Consider the following 20,106-nt stretch of genomic DNA (forward strand, 5'->3'; position numbering starts at 1 on the left):
TGGGAGGGAGATCTGCTTTGATTTTCACAAGAGGGAGATGGCGGTTTCCTCTAGTGTGGAGATGCTGTGATGATGCTAGATTCTGGGTAGAGTTGAGGACTTTCAGCAAACGGTACCTTTTCCCTGAGGGGCTAGCTTCTGAGACACTCACATAGCCCAGCCTCGAGCCATTCTTATGATTTATGTTTAATGAATTTCAATTGATTGTCTTTGCTGCTGTAGGGAGGGGCAGCCTCTGGCTCTATTTACCCAGTGAAAAAGCCACTCCTCTAGGGGTGGAGCCTTCTATGCCTTGGCTGGGTGACTTTCTCCTGGGTGAAGCTGAGTCTGCCCGGTCAGGTCAGGTTCCTGTGACATGCTAAATGACTCTTGTTTTCTTCCAAAGCCTGAGTTCGAGCTAGATGCTCAGCCAGGCCTTTGTCAGTATCAAGGCTGGAGATCTCCAGTAGTGGGGGGGGGTGGACTTCCCTCCTCTGCTCCTTGAGAAAGAGTGAGGATGTTAGGGTTCTATGCATATTGGAGGCTTGGTTCCTGCTTCGTCTCTGGTCTGGGATCTGCAGAATGAAGATATCTGCTCCTTGTCAGTTCTTGCTGTTGTTGAGCAGAATCCGCTTGCCAACTGATTCTGGTGTCTTTGTCTTGGACTCTCCATGTTGTAGGTATGGCGGATAGTGCAACCACTACCCCCACCACAGCAGCCGTGGCTACGGGCAATTGCTCTGTCTCCTTCCCTGGATTTTCCCTCTCTGGCCAAACTCTCTGTACTGTGATGACACACTTGGTGTGATTCTCTGGCCTAGGACTAATCAATGGATTACCAAAACTGCTTTTTATGCAAGACATTGTGGAGCATCCAACTTCTCCTCAGCCATCTGCCCAGAACTCCCAACTCATCCTGTGTTCTTATATCAGGAATTTTTTATTCTCCTGTTCCCCCATTACAAAAATTGATATACAAGATAGAACCAAAATCAAATACAGTGACAGCATGAATATTTCATTGAAAGAATATTCATAAAGTAGAAACAAAAAAAGTAGTAGAAAGGAAAAAATCATATGCTATGTTAATATCCAGAAATATAAGGATAAGCTGTTCTGAACCTATCTTGATATTCATTTCCTGTAGCTTCATTTTATATACATAATAATATATTATTTCTCTCTCTTGATATATTTATCTTTATGAAAGTGTAAAACTTTTGAGCTTTTCTAGTCATCTGATAAAATAATCCTAGATATATGCTGATTATAGCAAACAGATGATGAGTTTTTTGTTGATGGAATGGAATATATAATCAAAATAAATTTGAACACAAGGTACAACTGAATTTTAATACTTCCTATACAATTCACACTAAGAAGAAGTAAATATTACCTTGAGAAATACATAAATGGTTAAGTCTTAGTGGGATAAATTTATTACCTGCTGAATAACTACTGTCATATAATTTGGTTGAAAATTGCAAAATCATAGATTTCAAATTATTTCAAATTATTTTCATGTAGTTTGGTATCATGTATTTTCTGTCCTTTTGGAAGGATGAGAAATCTGAACATTTATTCAAAACCAGTTGACTAAACAAAATGCATGAACTGTGAAGAAGAAAGGGAGTCATGGAAGACATGAATCTTTCAAGGTCTTTAAGAGAATGATGAGAAAACCAAATATCTGATATCATTTTCCTTCAGATCAATTTCAAAAACGTTTCTTGATGAGAATTTTAGAAAAATACTTTTGTTCATTTTTTCTTGAATTAAAGAAAAATAACAATCTCCTTGTGTACAACTTGGATAAATGCTAAGAAATCTATTAGCTATTTTAAAAGTATTGCAGTACACTAAGCACAAGCTACCTAAGGTCATATCAATTTTAACTATTTTACACATGAGTTCAATCACTAATTATTACTTCTTTGCACATAGAATCTTTCATTGTTCATACAAACCGGCGTTATGTCTGTAGTTCTTTCTGAGAATATAATGTTTTTAGACAGAATTGCACATGAATAACTAATATACTGAATAAGGCTCTGTTTCCGATTGTACTGGTACATCAAGCGTTTTTTCTGAAGATATACCATGTGAAAGAAAGATGGAACAGAGTAGTTAGAGTATAGTTTTGATATGTGAATTCAGAAGATGATCAGCAGACCTGTTTTGAAAACAGGTTTTTTCTGATGATGTGCATATGCATACAGCAACATTTTACATATTGAATAATATCAAAAATTGGCTACAAATTTTCAATTTTTTATTGTGAAAATACCTTACAGAGGGGTTACAATTACATGAACAAGGTAATAAGTACATTTCTTATCAAGCATTGTTGCCTCCTCCTTTGTTTTGTCCCTACCACTCCTGCCCTCCAATTTTTGAAGCAAACTTTGGATTGATAAAATACTAATACTTACATGAAATCCTAGAAAGATCCCTCTCCTCCTCCTGTTCCTCCTCCTCCTTACCCTCCCACTCTTTTCCCCTTCCTCATCCTCTTCCTCTTCTTTCCCCTCCTCCTTTTGCTGTTCCTCCTCCTCTTCCTTGTCCTCCTACTCCTTCTTCTTGCCTTACTTCTTCCCATTCTTTCCTTTTCTCTTCTCTTTTTCTCTCCTTTTCCTTCCCTCCCTCCCTCTCTACCTTCCTCGTTCCTGCCTGTTTTCCTTCCTTCCTTCATTCCTTCCAGTTTTCTTTTCTCCCTTTCCATACGTCCAACTTTCTTCCTACTCTAATTTAACCTATATCTCCTAGCATCCATCCACACTCATTTCCTTCTTTTCTTTCACCTTACCTTCCCTGACTCTCCCAAGCGTGAAGATCTGAAGTTAAACTGATGGCTTGGGAATTGAAATTGGGGTTCAGATTAGAACTAATACCCTGGGCTTTAACTCAAAGGCCTGGACTTGTACTCTTGCGCTGGAATTTGAAATCCTATCCTGGGTCAGAAACACTGGGCCTGAGCCTTGAATTCACAATGTGGGCTTTGAACTCAGGGCCGTCACTTGAGTTTGTGACCTGGGAATAGAATTTATGGCCTGTTCCTAGAACTAGCGCTTAGGACCTGAACTCAGATCCTAGGCATTTTACTCATGGCTGGGCATTAAAGTCAGGTGTGTGCCTTAAACTCACAGCCTGGGCCTTGAATTCATGTCCTGACATGAACTTGTGACCTGGGATTGAAATAGGGGCCTCAACCAGAACTGGGATCCTTGCCTTGACCTCATTGCCTGGGACTTGAACTCACAGCTTGGGCTTTGAAATTGGTCCCTGGGCCTTCAACTCACAGCTTGGGTCTTGAACTCCAAGCTGGTTTGTTGAACTAACTGCATATGCCTTGAATGTTGGCCCAGGAACTTGAATTCATTTCTGGGCTTGAATTTGTGGCCTGAGCTCTGGATAAGGGGCCTGGGAATTGAACTCACAGCCTGTGCCTTGAAGGACGTGTCCGGCTTGAACTCAGTTCTGGGCCTTGAACGAGTGACCTAACCTTAAATATGGGTTCGGGGTCTTGAATTTGGAGACTCGACAATGTTCCTGAGCTTCTCTGTGCGCAATGCTGTTCAACTACTGGAGACTCAACTGATTGTCTGTGTTTGTTCCATGACTGGAGAAGGATTTTTAGTTTTAGTTTTGAATCATGAAATTCCACTTTGCTACAAGAGAAATCAATCCATCTGGTTCCATATTTCTCACATTTGGTTTATTTGTTTCTCCATTATATAAATATTTCCCTTTATGTGAAAGCAGAGGGGCTGTGCTGGGAGGAAGGGAGAGTGCATTGTGTATGGGGAGAGACGGTATACACTTGTATTCTTTCTTTAGAAAGGTAGGAAAGGGCATGATTAGGCTTTCCAGCCTGTCGTGGGATAAGTAGGTGGACAGGGTACAGAGACAGGTGTAGATAAAAGAAATAGTGGCAAGGCCAAAATATGGACCATACAGCAATAGAGTTGCACACATGTGCACACACAGAGGCCTGAGAGAAGTTTCTAGAACCAGCCCCGTCATTGCATAAGGTGTTCTCTACTATGCCAGTTGTTTTTTCTTCAGATTATGGTTGAGGGATTGATATTGATCCCAGACCTTTCTACATAAACATCAATGTCCCCATGTCTGGAGGCCAACCTGCCCTTCTGTGGGAAGATCAAACAGCTCCCAAAATTACACCACAAGATTTTTTATGTTGTAGTTTTGTTGTTGTTGTTTACCTGTTTTGTTCAAAATCAAGAAAGACCATGGTTTCCTGACACAGGCCCTTTGTGAACTGGAAGAATTTCCTACTTTCTTTGGTTCTTTTTCTGCCTCCTCTTCCTCTCCTTCCCCTATTCTTCTTTATCCTACTGCTCTCTGGGTGGGAAGTCATCAACATGATTGTTTGTTTGTTGGAACTGTTTTCCTAAGGATTTGCTTCTTGCATGGAACACCCAGGTATCTACCTTAGTGAAGCTGAGTGAATAGTGGAAGAACAATTATATTCTTTTAGATTCTCTTCCATGACATGGGTCAGGCCTGGCATGATTGTCTTTCTCTTCCCTAGGGTAATGGAGCCTCAGGGAGAGAAAGTTAAAAACCCAGCCAAGAAAAAGGAACTGAAGGAAGGAGAGGGAAGAAGTAAAGGAGGAGGGAAGGGGGAAGGGATGTAGGCAGAAAGGATGGAGTGTAGGGAAGGAGCCATGTAGGTGGCAAAGGGAGGGGAGGGAGTGGGGCAATGAAGGTGTGGAAAAAGGAAGCTGGAAGGGAAAAGAGAAGCAAGGAAGGAGAGAAGGAAGATGGAAGGGAAGGGGAAGGGAAAAATGGAAAGTGAAAGGAAGTATGCACCAAGCTAGGAAGGTGGAGAGGGCAAAGGGATAGGGAAGGAGGGAAGGAAGTGAGTAAGGATTAAGGGAATAGAAAAGGGCAAAGGAAGAAATCTATGAGGAGAGAATGCAGAAGGAAAGAAGGGAGGGAGCATGGAAAGAAAGAAGGAAGGCAGAGAAAAAGAAAGGAGGGAAGAAAAGAAAGGAGAGAAAAGAAGGAAGAAAGGAAAGGAAGGGAAGAAGGAAGGAGGAAAGGATTGGAGGACGAAGGAAGAATGGAAGTAAGAGAGGGAGGAAGGAGGGGATAAAGGCAGGGAGTGAGAAAAGCAGGCTGCAAGGAAGAGAAGAAGTAAGGAAAGGAGGACAGAAGACAGGAAGGAAGAAGGGAAGAAAGATGCGAGGGGCATGGAAGGTAGGAACAAGGAAGAGAAAGGAAGAAGGAAGGTAGTAATGGAGGGAGGTAAGTGGCAAAGAAGGAGGGAATAAAAATGAGAGTGAGGAAGGAAGAAGAAAGGAATGGAGGAAGAAGGGATAAAGAACGGTAATCTGGAAGTAAGGAAGAAGGAAAACAAATGATGAGGGAGGAGTTGTGATCATGTAACACTGTGGAGGGAGCTCTTTTCTTCACACATCTTCCTCGGAGCTGGGGTCTCTGAACTGACTTGGTTTCCCTCCTTGGTCTCGCTAGCCATGTGAGGTGTCCAAGGAACTGGATTCTGACCTTGGGGGTGAGGGGGTTAGTGGCTGGCAAATATGTGTATATGTGTAGTGAATTTAAAAGCAATTGATCAAGGTATTCTGTATTGCCAGTTCAAAGCCAGCCAGGGTTTGATCCAGTCCCAGACACTTTCTGGGCCTGAGGGTAAATGCCAAGGAGATGAAAGGGAAAACAGGCTGCTAGTGGTCAGCGTTTGTTAGTTATCTTCTCCAGAGTGTGCTCAGAGCCTCATTTGAATTATCCATGGTGCCCCAGGTAGGTGGGGGGGGGAGGGACAGGAACCAGTTGCCCTCCACCTCTTTGTTTTCCTCTTGCTCTTCCTTTATCTCCATCAACCACAAGGAGCGCATGGACTACCATTGGGGAAAGGCATAGCACCATGATGCAGTGACTTCAGCAATAAGAGTCCAGGGATATCAGGAAGCCCTGCACCAGTATTTTAGGAATCACTGGGAAAGAGGGGTAGAGGAAGGTGCAGGGATTAGGGAGTTTAAGAAATAGATGACATTCACAGAGATTTAGGGCTTGGAAAATTCTGTTTGTGATGACCTCTAGCAAAGAGCTGACCTCACTCAGAAACAATGGGTCGAACGGTGGGTTACTAGGTTGGAGTTGGGATGATTGAGTGGTTGGTTATTGGCTAGGTAAATTGGTTAGTTAGCAAGAAAAACTTTTTTCTCATTTGATTACTCATATAAGAGTCTGTGAATCTTTTGTCCAGGCTTGTTTCAAAAAAATGATTCTCATCTCAAACGCTTTCACCAACATAATTTCATTCAGGGAGAACTATTGCAAAGCTCCATGAAATTTTTTCTCATACTTTAGAAACATACATTTATTCAGAATTTTGGCCTCTGTTATACAAGTAATGTTTACTTATGTATATTTGATGAATGTATGTAAAAGGTGATAGAAAAGGATATTTCAAAGCATCCAAAATATTGGGACATCCCAAATGTCTTCTTTACAAAACACAACCAGAGAAACTGTCCCTACTAAGGCTGTAGAACTTACTGTAGAAATGTTAAATAAAAAAATAATTTCTACACACAGTTTTTTCAACCTTCAAATATTTTGATGTTTTGTTATTTTTTAATGAAACTAAGAGCAATTTGGTAATCATTACCCCACATATAGAAAGAGACACAATGAATCTCTAAAAGTTACCAATTTATAACCATGACCTTAACTCTAAAGGATTCAAGCTAACTTCAGGTTATATACGAATAGAGGGGATTCTTAACACATTAAAATTTAACCTTTAATAATGGCATTAATTTACATTTTTGCCATTAAGTAATGGTGAGTAAAAATCACCTCCAAAGTTAATGAAATCTGGCAAACACAGTATAAAATAATTGTCCAACACAAAACATCTGACCTCTGCTCTTTTCTAGAAACACACAAGTTGAACTTCTACTGTCATGATTTCCATTGAATTCTGTTGAGATTTTAGAAGTTACACAAAAGTCTATCCATGACACTTCTTCCACACACTCTCTCATATAATTGACATACTTTTCCAACATTTACGCATAAAGATACTAAAATTTACCCATGAAATCAAGACTTTATGTGGTACAAACATTTTCCAGTGAATCAATAACTTTCTAAATTTCACCAGACGGGATAAGAACCAGCAGGACCTTATTTTATCATCTTGAACATAGGGACATTGCAATAAAACCTCATAATCAACAGATTCCTCTGAAAATGAAAAAAAAAAAACTATATTCGAGAAAAAGTAGTATATTGCGGAAAATGCAAATCTTTGCTGTTATTCACTTTTAGACCCATAGAATACCTTAGGAATCCCTATTAAGAGAATGAAGATTAAACTATGACACAGAGTATCACTGTGGAAATTACCTTGTGATGTACTCTCAGATGTTTAAAAGTTCAGGGTCCATCAGGAGTAATGCTATCTAACCTGTACTGTCTGCTACTGTGAATATAATTTCTGTGAATCAATAAATGAAAAAAAATGTGAACTCGACCAAGAAAATAAATTCTTAAAACATGTGTACCTTCTTCCATTGAGACAGGTAAGTAAATGTCAGAAAAACAAAAAACAAACATTTGAATACATATTTTAGGGTTCATTTCCCTAAACTCAACTTATCTGACGTTTTCTGCTTGACTCAGACATACACTAGTTATTGCAAATAAAAGAAACCTTGGGACCTATGTTTCTTTGGGCCTGGCTTACATCACTTAACATGATTTTTTTCAATTCTTTCCATTTCCTAACAAATGGGGCAATGTCATTCTTTCTGGTGGAGGCAAAGAATTCCAATGTGTATATACACCACAATTTCTTGATGCATTCATCTACTGAGGGGCATCTGTGTTGGTTCCATATCTTACCTATGGTAAATGGTGCAATAAACATAGTCATGCTGGTAGCTTTAGTGTGGTCTTCTTTGTGATCATTTGGGTAAATGCCCAAAAGTAGGATTGCTGGTTTCTAGGGGAGCTCTATGTGTAGTCTTTTGAGGAAACTCCATACTGCTTTCCAAAGTGGTTGAACAAGTTTACACTCCTACCAACAATGCAGTAAGGTTTCTCAGAAGGATTTTTTATGTATATCTCGGATATTTTATTAAACAAATATTAATTTTACTATATAATGTAAAAAATAAACATGGAATATATATAGATATTTCAGTGAATGTGTGGTTTAAATATACATATAGGCTTTTGCATTGATATTATATATAATCAAAATTGTATAAATGACTAACAAATATCCTGGCACATAAATAATAATTGCACAATTTTTGTGTAAAACCTCTGTTGATATAGAACATATGAAAATCAATTAGGAATTACTAAAAAGACGAGGTAATTATCCAACTTTTTGAAAGTCGGAGTAAAATGTCTATTGACATATAGAAGGTATTGTCTAGTATATGTCACTGTTCTACTATTAGGTACATTACCTATCATTATTTTTCATAAATTCCAAGCAATTTTATACCAAAATTTTATACTGTGGGAACTTTGGGAGTATGGGGAATTAAATGTGGATATTGGCAGCATTATTACTCAGTGGCAACTTTCTTCATTAAATATCTAGTGTATATGAACAAAGAAATGGTCGCTGTTACAATAATTAGGACATCTTATTGTGGGCTTCCAAATCTGCCTGTTTGGAATTACTGTTTTATGAATCCTAAAGAACTGAAACATTCCAATATTATTATGCTTATGGTTTGAGATGATTTTAACAAGACTGACATGGAAGAGAAGAATTAAAAGTCTATTTAGTCTTTAAGTGAAGAATCTGGCAAAATTTCTGAGCAATCCAAATAACATGGACACAGGGACTGATAAAAGAAGGAATGGTATGGGAGTACTTGATATGTCCTGAAATTAATTAGATACACCAAGCTGAGCCGGACATGATTCCTATAAGATAGCTTCTCAGAAGCAATGATCAGATTTTCTAACTCTCTATTTTGGGTGTGTTCATCATTCTTGTGAGCTCAGGTAAGAAACAAGATATCACAAATTTAAGTTCAACATGTGCTTCAGTCAATTGAATCAGTGTATAAAACAATATCCAATTCCTTGTTCTTATGGGGAAATGATCTGAAATTCATTTCAACTGTACTAAAATTCAGTTCATTTGAGCACTAGATGGAATTTTCACTGCTATTGACCAGCCTGCCATCTGATGCTCATTCTCATTCTTTCTCCTAAGCCAGCGATATTTTCTCTGTCTTCTTTAGTGTTCCAGTAAGCTACTACCTACAAGTTAATTTTGTTAACACTATTTTCCAAACAATTAAGAGAGAAAAATTAGAAAAAAATTTTGGAAGAATTCAACACATTGTAAAGATGTAGGAGAATTCCACTGGTTTTCTTCATAGATGTTTGCCTACTGATAGCGACAATTAGAAAAAATTGGGGTGCGGTGTATGTGTTGGGAAAATATAACTTGAATTGACAAAGTGACTCATGAAGAAACAGAAACAATCACTGAAGTTTTATTCTAGTCAGTGACATTGATATATTTACGAATATTTGAAATTTGTGTAAAGAACATTCAGTCAAATGGCGCACACAGGCTGATTAACAGAGATTCAATGAAAATTTTTCCTTTGTAGAAATACTAGAGTCAGAATGACAGGCAACAATCTGAATAAATGTCACGAAACGAATACAAAGAAATCACCATTTTCTGAGGTAAACATCCATAAACTGATTGGCAATAGGGAATATTTGGACCCTCTAAAAATCAAGAATGTATCAATTTTGCAATGATTATACTGGCTTTTAGTTCCTTAAGCAGGTGTTTTATGCTTGGAAAAGTCTAACATAGAGTCTGAAAATGTAGTCATTGATAATTGCTCTAACCACCACTAACAGATTTCCATTTCCTGCCATGAAAAATTATGCAAAAATGTAGAAATATATCAGAAAATTTCTGTTTCTTAGTTTATGTTTGTCACTGTGTGGAACTGCAGAAACACTCAATCTCTTTATATTCTCACATTTTTTCCATTTTAATATGCCTTGTGAGAAGTTTCTCCTTATGTTGGTTAATTGAGACATACTGCAATATGGATAGAAAAATGCTTCTGTTTACCTATAGACTCTGCAAGATTTCATTAAATATTACTAATGAATCAGACACAAGAATTGTAGTGATTTTCAAAGTTTTCTGCAAATATTTCAACCTGTATTTTTTATTATTCAATAGGAAAAATAACACGCTGAATATGCACATCACCAGAAACAACCTCATTTCAAAACTACCATGACTGGTGATCATCTTATGAACTTGCATATGTAACCTACATCCTAAACACAATATTCCAACCTTCTTTTACAATGTAGATATTCATAAAATGAGCCTAATGAACCTACCCAATTAGCAGGAGAAATGCTGTTAGTGTATTTTTTATTTATGTGTGATAATGTATAAAACTAAATTGTAGTTTTAGAAAGGAAAATACACCAGGTTATATGAACAATGCAAGATTTTATTTGCAACACAAGCAGTACTTAATTATTGTACTCATTTGTAAAATTGAATTCTAAAATTAGTAATATCTTGGACAGGATTTGCTTTTGGCACATCAGTACTTTCAAAATATGCAGGAAGTAGAGATCTTAGCGTTTATCCTAATTTAACTTTGACTCAAGTAAGAAAAGCTGGTCAAAATCATTATTTTAAAATTCTCTTGAAAAAGTATTTTTGAAAATGCAACATTGCATTGATCTCAAGAAAAATGACGTTGAATATTTGTGCTTCCATCACTCTTTCAAAGAGTTAGAAAATATAGAATCTTCCTCCACTCACTTTTCTACATATTTCATGAAAATTTTATTGACATTTTATTAATATTCAATAAGTAATTCCATGTCTTCTTCATCATTTTATTATTAGGGGAGTGGAAATCTCAAAGCATTGGCAAAGATGACTTTCACCTAAAATTAAATGTAACAAATGATAATTGGAAGACAGTTTGAGCTATCAATATAGATCCTTAATTTTGAATTCTTGTCTTTTATTATAATATCAAATTCATTATTTCATACTACAATGAATCTAATATTTTCATGTACATTTAGTCAACCAGTTTTGAATAAAACTGATTTGAACAAAGGTTAATGAAAGTACAGGAAACAAAAAATATCAAAATGCATAAAAATATGATCTTGCCATCTTCACCCAACTTACATAACGGTTGTAATTGGACATGTGATAATTTTATGTGAGGTAATTATGCCTGAGCAACATGTATTGAATGTATTCTTTCAGGCAGGTTTTAACTCTTTTTAGTGGACTTGTGAAGTATGTTTCAAATCCTGATTGTGTCCCTTGTGTTCAGAATTATTTGGATTGTCACTTCTACACCATCAAGAGAACACATCATTTATTTTCAATAATTAGTATGTTTTTAAGATAATCTTGTCAGATGAACAGAGAGGCTCAAAAATATATACATATACATAGGCATATATACATGCATGTGTATGCATTTAACTGAAATATTATGGCAAATGAAATTAACTGAAAATATTCACACAAGGGTTGTGTTTATATTTGTTGTTCTTGTTTATACTATACTATGTGAGTTTTTGTTTCTATTTTATTGTCTTCCTCCTATTGTAGATCGTTGTTGTCACTGTATTTGATTTTAATACCTAACAAGGATGTCATAGGGATTAGTGTAGAAAACATAATTTAAAAAGTAGCACTTAGCTTATTTGTCAAAAATTCTTTTATGTTCTCTTTGTGTTGTATATCAAAAAGGAAGCTAATTGCAAAATAATAATTAAAAGAATTATCAATAGATGCTGTCATTCTCATCACCTTCACTGTGAGTTCTGTATGTAATAAGTGACACTGGACTTTCCATCAGTTCTATGATTTAGGTCTACCTTTTGTTAAATTTCAATTTTATTCTCAAAGTGAGATCCAGATGGGGTAACATTAAATCAATAAGGGATTGAATAAAATGGTTTTGACACATGTTACCCCCTTCCTCATTGCTCTCACTCTTTCCATCTCCAATATCCCACCACCCAAGTTGTGAAAATCATATTCAACATATTACCTTTTGCATATTGCTGTTACATATGCTGTTACCATATCGTTGTAACATTAGTGATTGCATAAGTTCTATGGTTCAGGTCTACCTTTTCAAAGTTAGCCTTATGGTGGACAACATTCTTCCACAAAGATTTATAACACTTTTCTAATACATCACTTTCATAAGCCTGAGTGTACTGTCAGGAATTACAGACTTTTAAAAATTATGTCAGGATGTGATATAAAAATACAATAGAACATTACTAAATTTGAAGTACTTTATTCATTATTTTATATGACTACTCTACTCCTTTACACATTTTTCAAACTTTTACACATCAAATTGTGAAGAGGTATGTATTCTTTCGATAAGACGGACATGTATTGACTGAAGAGTTATACAACATATGCAAAATTTTGAAGTGATACAATAGAAAAATCTTCAATATGCTTACAAAGATATGTCATGCATATCATTGCTTCTATGTTTAATCAGAGAAAAGATTTTTTAGTATGTGTGAAAAATTGCAAATGTTTGTAAATAGTCCCAGTCATAATATTAAATGATAATAGAGAAGATATACAATAAACATATGAATGCCACCTCTCTGTGAGAATATAGCAATTCAACAGGGCAATATGAAGAGTTGAGGAAGACTGACTTCTGAAAAAAGACATCAATGTTTGCAAGCTCTGCAGATATTAGAGAACATGGTAGTGTAGGCAGGAGGTAGGTAAAAGTATGATTTATTATAAATGTTATTGCAAGGTGCCATATGGGTTATTTCTATTACAAAAACGGGAACTAGGATGCTTCCCTAATTAATATAAGAAACAAATTTGTTTTTGAAACTAAAGAGGTATAGCTTGAAAAAAGACTGCACCATGTCCAAACAATACTTCAAAAATATTCATGAGAAAGAATTCCCCCAATAAATTAATATGAACATAGAAATGGTTAAGCATACACATAGGGTTAATATAGTTTTTCCAAGTATTTATCTCCATTGGCAAGTATTGCTTCAACATATACAATTTTACCCGTATTGAAAGAGTAGCAAATATATTTTATAATCTGCCTCACATTTTTAATTCTTTCCTTGTTAACGTTTCTTGGTTTAAATGAATTATGTGTTGTGCAGTTGTACAATTATCTCCTATTCTCAACAACAGAAAAATTCTTGTTATCTTAATTAAGTCAATGTATTTCTATTGATTCCTTTGAAAACTTTAACCATTAGAGTACCATCTATTTCAAAGCAATGAGATTTTTTTAAAAGAAACTGGCAATTCTATAAGAGGTTTTCTTGTCTGTTAAGTGAATTCTAGGGTAATTTATTTGTGTCTGTAATGATCACTGTTTTTCCATAATATGAACTGAACTGGCACTACCATTTTACTGAAAATCTGAGATGAAGAAAACATTAAAATTGACAGAATGAAATAATGGAAGAATTATGATGATATCATTGAGTTGATAAAATATTTACATCAGAGTTGAACTGTTTTGAACTTCTATTAGGTACCACCAGGAATGAAATTTTGAATTAAATTTATTCTTATTATCGGCTGGAAACTTGTGAAATAAGATGAAGGAATTATAACCCTTAAAAGAGCTTATGGTTTCACTTTTTTTACTGTTAAAAGATTATATGTCAGAATATTTAAACGTGGTTTGCTAATACTAGAGTTTGGTTTCAAATAGTCATGGTGAAAATCCTGATAGTCTTTTGGGTTTTCTTGTGGGATGAAATCTAGTGCACACTTGGCAGTCTTTGGAAAAGCAAGCACTTAAAACAGAGAAAAAGGAATTATTTTTTTCCTTTTTATATGAAGTTCAGGCTGGTCTCAAACTTTGGATGATTTTACCTTTACTAAAATTGAATGTTGAGATTACAGGTGTGTGCCACCACAAGTGGATTGAAATTTTATTTCCAATATGAAAGTTCCTAAAAGGAGACCAAACCTTGTACTCTTGAACATAAAAGAACCAAAGCTGTGTAGGAAAATTTGGTAGAATTTGAAAGAAAGTTTATTGTACAGGAAAAGGGAAAGTTGGAGTGTTGTTTGGAGTATTAGTTGGAAACACAAAATGGAAAAGTATGTGATTTAGGTAAATGCCAAAAAGTGGGATTGCTGGGTCTTAGTGGAGCTCTATGTGGAGTACTTGAGGAACCTCCATACAGCTTTCCAAAGTGGTTGAACAAGTTTATATTGCCAACAACAAAGTAATATGGTTCCCTTCTGGCCACACCCACTATAACATTTGTTGTCATTTGATTTCTTGATTATAGCCATTCTATAATATTGAGGTGGAATCTCAATATTTTGATTTGCATTTCTTTCATGGCTAGAGACGTTGAGCATTTCTTCATGTGTCTATTGAACATTCTTATTTCCTCTTCACAGAAGTTTCTCTTTATGCCTTTAGCCCATTTATTTATCAGGCAGTTGTTTCTTTGAGGATTTGTTCTTAGGGGATTTAATCGTTTGAGTTCCAAGTATATTTGGAAGATCTTCTCCCAACCCAAGAGCTTTCTATTGATATTGCTAGTTATGTCCTTTGCAATGCAGAAGCTCTGCAGTTTCATACTATCCGATTTGTCCAACCTTTCTTGGATTTCTTGTATTTCTGGATCTGTATTGAGAAAATTTTGGCCTGTCCCTAGTAGACCAAGGGTTTCTCCTATTCTTACTAAAACTACCAGCACAACTATGTTTATTGCAGCCTTATTTACTATAGCTAAGATATAGATCCAATCTAGGTGAATGGATCAAGAAAATATGGTATATATATATATATATATGTATATGTATATATATCATATTATATGTATCATATCATATATGATATCATATAAAATATATAATAGAATTACATATAATTATAATATATAGATGTTATATATATATTATGTATGATATATTATAATTATATATTATATTATATTATACATTATATTTAATTTTCTATAATATATATAATGGAATTCTATGCCTCCATCAGAAAGAATTTATTAGAAAATGGAAAAATGTGGAAAAAATTCTATAAAGTGAAGTAAGCCAGGCTCAAAGAAACATAGATCCCACTGTGTTTGTTTATATGCAATAAGTAGTATATGTCTGGGACAAGCAGAAAAGGTTTAAAGCTATTTATGTATGACCATATAACATGATGTTAAGCTAAATGAACCCCAATATAGGGACACAAGTGATTTTTTGCTTTCTTGCTATTGTTCCTAATGTATTTGTAAAGTACCATGTGAATTTTTTTGTTTTTTTTTATGCTCATCTTCCATGATATAATCCCTGTTTTCTCTGTATTCGATGTCAGTGCCCTGTATATTGTACATGCACTTCTCTAATTGGGGAGGGGAAGGAAAAAATGCTTAAATGGGAAAACAGGTTGACCCATTTTAACAATGAGATGTACAAAATACTATGCTGAAAACAAACTTTACAAATTAGGCTGAGAGGGGGGAGGGAGTATTGTAGTTGCAATGTTTGGAGGGAAGGGAGCATAGGATAAAAACAAAGGAGGAGATAACAATGCTTCATAGGAAATATAATCATGTTTTTGCTCACATAACCGTAACCCCTCTGTACAGTATTTTTAGAAGAAAAATATACTTAAAATAGGATAAGTATGTTAACTTTGAAAATTTGTATGGGTGATTTAGACCTTATTAAACAAAGTTTAACAGCATAGAAATCAGGTTTACAATATCCATACTAGTTCTATTATCATTGACAATTGAAATTCCATTTTAATTTGCACCTCAAAATGAGATTTCCACATTATGATAATATTATTTTCAAGTGAAAAAAATTAAAGTTCTGACCTTTTCTATTTGATTCAGATATATACTATGCGTATTCAAATGTTTTTTTTTTTTCTAGCTTTAGTTTTCTACAAGTAGTTAACCAATTTTTTCAGCAACTATTTAATGATGTGGCTGTCTTTCATCCATTCTATTATTTTTGCTCCCTTATCAAAGATTAGATGGCTATAGGTGTTTAGGTTCATTTCTGGGATTTCAAGTCTATTCCATTGGTCCTGGAATCTGTTCCTGTGCCAGTTCCAAGCTGTTTTGATTACTATTGTTTTGTAATACAGTTTGAAATTTAGTATTGATGTTCCTCCAGCACTATTCTTTCCGTTAAGGATTGTTTTTGCTATTTGGGGTCTTTTATTGTTCCATATGAATTTTTGGATGGCCTCTTCTATTTCCTTGAAGAATGATATTGGAATATTGATAGGTATTGCATTTAATTTGTAGCTAGCCTTGGGAATTATTGCCATTTTCACAATGTTGATCTTTCCAATCCAGGAGCATGGGAGGTTTTTCCATTTTCTAAGTTTTGTTTTGAATTCCTTTTTCAGGTTTTTAAAGTTTTCATAATAGAGGTCTTTCACTTCTTTGGTTAAATTAATTCCTAGGTATTTTATTTTTTGGGGAGCTATTATGAGGGGAGTTGCTTTCCTGATTTCAGCCACACTTTTCTCATTGTTGGTATATAGAAAAGCCACTGATTTTTGAGGATAAATTTAATACCCTGCTACTTTGCCAAAATTTTGAATCAGCTTGAGTAATTTGGGAGCGGAGTCTGTGGGATTCTTTAAATAAAAGATCATGTCATCTGAAAAGAGGGAAAGTTTTACTCCTTCTTTCCCTTTTTGGATCCCCTTTATGTTTGCATCTTCTCTTATTGCTGGAGCTAAGCATTCTAATACTTGATTGAAGAGAACTGGAGAGAGTGGACATCCTTGTCTCATTCCTGAGTTCAGAGGAAATGGCTTTAGTTTTTCACCATTGAGTATAATAATGGTTGCAGTTTTATCATATTCTGCCTTTATTGTATTGAGGAAGATTCCATAGATTCCTAGTTTTTCCAGAATCTTCAACATAAAGGGGTGTTGGATCTTGTCCAAATGCTTTTCTGCATTTATTGAGATAACCATGTGTTTCTTATCCTTGCTCCTGTTGATGTGATGAATTACGTTAATTGATTTGCATATATTGAACCAGCTTTGCATCTCTGAAATGAATCCTCTTTGATTATGTTGTATGATTTTTTGGATGAATTGTTGAAGCCGATTGGCCAATATTTTGTTGAGAAGTTTTGCATCAATGTTCATCAAAAAATGGGTCTATAGTTCTCTTTCTATGATAAGTCCCTGCCTGGTTTTGGGACGAGGGTTATTATAGCATCATAGAATGAATTTGGTAGTGAACATTCTCCTGCAATTTCATTGAAGAGTTGGAGGAGCATTGATGTGAGTTCTGCTTTGAAGGCCTTGTAGAATTCCGCTGTAAAGCCATCTGGTCTTGGGCTTTTCATAGATGCAAGGGCTCTTTTTGATGTTTCTATTTAAATGCTTGATATGGGCTTGTTAAGATGGTTTAACTCATCTTGGTTTAGTTTTGGCATGTCAATATTTGCTAGGAAAAGTTCCATTTCTACCAAGTTCTCAGACTTATTAGCTAAAACACCAGTTTTTTGCTAGAACACTATTTTAAGGTAAGCATCAAGCAAAGTCTGTAGTGCACAGTCAAAAGTCTGCAGATACAATCCGGTTCAAGACATACAATCCATTGAACATGACACAACTATGTCTTAATGGCCTAAGAACAGCAAAGGAGAATTTGGCAACCAGAAATTATTAGGTTTAGGGGAAAATAAGGCAGAAAATAGAATTAGATGTATGTGGGAAGGTTAGGGAGAATGGAATTAACTGTGTCTTAATCTCAAAGAGGGAAATGGATTGGACAGAATGATAGCAGAGAGAGACAAAAGAAAAAAAGAAAAGAAAAAAGAATGGGAAAAAAGAAGATAAAAAGAAAGACAAGAAAAAATGGAAAAACAAAAATTGAAAATTAAAAAGTGAAACCCTTAAAAACTGCAAGTTTGAATACGTAGTGTTCAGGGAAGAAGGGGGTGGGATGAGAGGAGGGGAGGGATAGAAAGGAGACATGAAAAACTAGAAAAGTAAAAATGTTTTAAAATATTACGTGGGTATAAAGAGGTAATTCTGTTATTAAGGAATTTAAGTCTAAGAGGATTTGAATTGAGTAATAAATTTCTGGATTAATTGTGTACACAATGGAAGGTAAGATCTAATAATCAATGATCGGTATATTTGAGGGTGAGCAGAACAGCAATTAAGTCATGCAGAAAATAATGAAAGAGAAGAAGTGAAAAGAATGAGGAAAGAAAGAGAAAAACTGATCAAAAAGTCAGTAGATATAAAACAAAAAAAGCACACATACATATACACTTAACATAAAATTATACGAGGAAGAAAAGAAAAAATAGTAGAAAACAAAAATTTTGAAAAAAATTAAAAATAAAGTAAAAAAAGAAGAAAGTTCTTTGTTATTTGGGGGGGGGGATGGGAAGATTCTGTATCTCCCTTGTGTCTGTAACCAGTCTCTTGATGTAGTCTCTGGTCCGCTTGTGGTGTTTGGTTTTCTTGTGGCTTGATTGGTTACTTAAGTCAGTTTGTTTGGGCAAACAGAAAAATGCTCTGCTTTACCCAGGATTTTATGATCCTCCTCCTAGGCTAGTTCAGTAGGAGAGAGATCTGTTTTGAGTATCACAAAAGAGGTAGATGGCTGTTTCCTCTAGTTTGGGGAAGCTGTGTGAGACTAGGTTCTGGGTAGAGTTGAGGCCTTTCAGTAAACAGTAGCTTTTCCCTGAGACAATCACAGAGCCCAGCTTGGAGACTTTCTCAGGGTTTATGTTTACTGAATTTCAATTGATTGTCTAAGCTGCTGTAGGGAGGGGCAGCCTCTGACTCTGTTTACCCAGTGATGAAAGCTGGGGGCAGATTTTCCTGTGCCTGAACTGGGTGACTTTTTCCTGGGTGGAGTTGTGCCTAGCAGGTCTGGGAAGGTTCCTGTGACCTGCTAAATGACTGTTTTGTTTTTTCCCAAGCCTGAGTTCAGATAGCAGCTCAGCTGGGCCTTTGCCGGTATCAAAAATGGAGATCTCCAGTAGTGGGGTGGGGGATGGGTGTCTTCCCTCCTCTGCTCCTTGAGAAGGAGTGAGGATGTTAGGATTCTACCCAGGCCACCAGAGTCTTGGTTCCTGGGTCATCTCTGGTCTGCAATCTGCAGGGTGAATCTTTCTGATCCTTGTCAGTTCTTGTTGGTGTTAAGTAGAATCCACTTGCCCACTGCCTTTGGTGCTTTTGTTCCTGACTCTCTATGTATGATGCCTATGGTCGCCACCGCTGTTGCCGCCACAGCTGCTGATAAGTGTTCAGATCTGTTCTTTGCATGTATTTTTCCTCTCTGGCTGAACTCTTGATACTGTGATGGCACATTTGGTGTAATTCTCTGGCCTAGGACTGTTCACTGTAACACTAAAACTGCTTTCTGTATGAAAGCTTGTTTAACCTCCAGATGCTCCTCTGCCATCTTCCTCCTATCCATTTGGTCATGGTTCTTGAACTGTGGGCCTGGGTACTTTCCCTGCACTCTTCAGCTTTAGATGCGTGCTCTACTCCTTGAGCCACAGCACCACTTCCGGTTTTCTAGAGGAATATTGAAGATACAGAGATTCAGAGTTTCCTGCCTGGGATGATTTGAACTGTGATTCTCAGATGTCAGCCTCCTGAGTAGATAATATGTCATGTGTGAGTCCCTGGCATAGGGTTTGAGAATTCTGAATCATTTTGATGAAGGGTGTTGGAGAGAAAATGTAATTTGAAATACAAGAGCAGGGCAGATAACTTAAATGAGTCTATGACAATTTACAATAAGAATTTATGAATATTGGAGAGATTTAATCTAAGGAAAGACTTCCTGAGCTTTGTTTGTGGTTTTCTTCTGCAGAAAAAACAGAACCAAAAGAGACAAAAGTCAACAGCTGAAGAGTCAAGCAATGAGAAAGCACATAATCATCATTAAGGTCAGACACTTAGAAAAAGCTACTTGTGATGTTTTTTATCCAGAATAAGATATCTTTATCAGTGTATCTATGAGGTAATAATGGTTTCAGTATCAAGCATAAACTACTAAGAAGGGATTGGTTTGAATTTCTCA

This window comes from Dipodomys merriami, unplaced genomic scaffold (assembly GCF_024711535.1).
Source record: "Dipodomys merriami isolate MVZ:Mamm:240054 unplaced genomic scaffold, mDipMer1.0.p SCAF_18, whole genome shotgun sequence".
Classification (NCBI taxonomy): Eukaryota; Metazoa; Chordata; class Mammalia; order Rodentia; family Heteromyidae; genus Dipodomys; species Dipodomys merriami.